Genomic DNA, 1,100 nt, shown 5'->3' on the forward strand with positions numbered 1-1,100 from the left:
CACAGGGCAACCCCGAGCGCTCGCGGCCGGTGCCCCCTCGAGGACGCCACCCCCGCCTCGCCCGCGCACGGCGTGGTCACGTCACCGCCCAGAGGAGAGAGCTCCCCGCCTCCCGCGAGGCGGGCGAGAGAGAGGGACGGAGACGGGGACACGACCCGTGCCGGAAGAGAGGGGCAGCCCCTCGGGCTGGCCAAGCGCCGCGGCGCTGGCCCGGCCCGCCGCGGGCGCTCACGAGCCCCGCCAAGTCCTCCGAGTCACACCGCCCCACGCCACCCACCCCCCGCCGGCGCGGCGAGGGGGGGAGGAGAGGAGAGGGGAAAGGAAGACGAGGCGCCCGCGCCCCCGCCAGGGGCACGGGTGCGCCTCCCTTGCCGACTTCTTCCACCACCCGCTCCTCGGACACGCCGACGACGACGGCGGCGGCGGCAGCCCGAGGGGAGTCGCCGGGGAAGGAAACGACGCCACCGCTCGGCCTCAGGCACCTGAGGCGACCTGGAGCGCTCCAGGGGCACCACGGAGGGCCGGGCGCAACGCGCTCAAGCGCGCCCAGGCCGGGCGGTGAGCAGCGCGGCGTCGGGCCGGCCCTCCCCGCGGAGGAGGGGAGGGCCGCTCGCCACGGACCCAGGGCCTTCGGGAAAGGCCGGCGAGAGTGTCCGCCGCGTCCGAGGACCCCGGTCCCGCCAGCGCCGCGAGGCAAGAAGGCGGGAGGCCGGGGTCGGGCCGGAGTCCGCACCACCCCCAACCCCGGCGCGCGCCCCCCGCGCACCCGCCACGACGGCCGGGCGCGGAGGAGCCGGGGAGGGAGGGGCCCGCGGGCAGAACGAGAAGAGCGGTCGCATCCGCCGTGGACGCCCGTCCCTCGTCTGACGCGGCTTAGGCCCGGCCCAGGAGAGCACGAGATCACCACATCGATCGATCGGCAGCAAGCTGCGGCCCCGAGGGGGCTTCCCGAGGAGCAAAAGCCCAGCGAGGACGGCGACCGGGGGGACCTGCTTCCGCCTCACCGGCAAGCCCCTCGACCCCCGGGGGGGGGGCAGGAGCGACCGGACAACCCCAGACACAGCGGGGGACGCCTGACACGCGGCACGGAGCCTTGCGAG

The sequence above is a fragment of the Canis aureus genome, unplaced genomic scaffold, assembly GCF_053574225.1.
Source record: "Canis aureus isolate CA01 unplaced genomic scaffold, VMU_Caureus_v.1.0 ptg000472l_RagTag, whole genome shotgun sequence".
Lineage (NCBI taxonomy): Eukaryota > Metazoa > Chordata > Mammalia > Carnivora > Canidae > Canis > Canis aureus.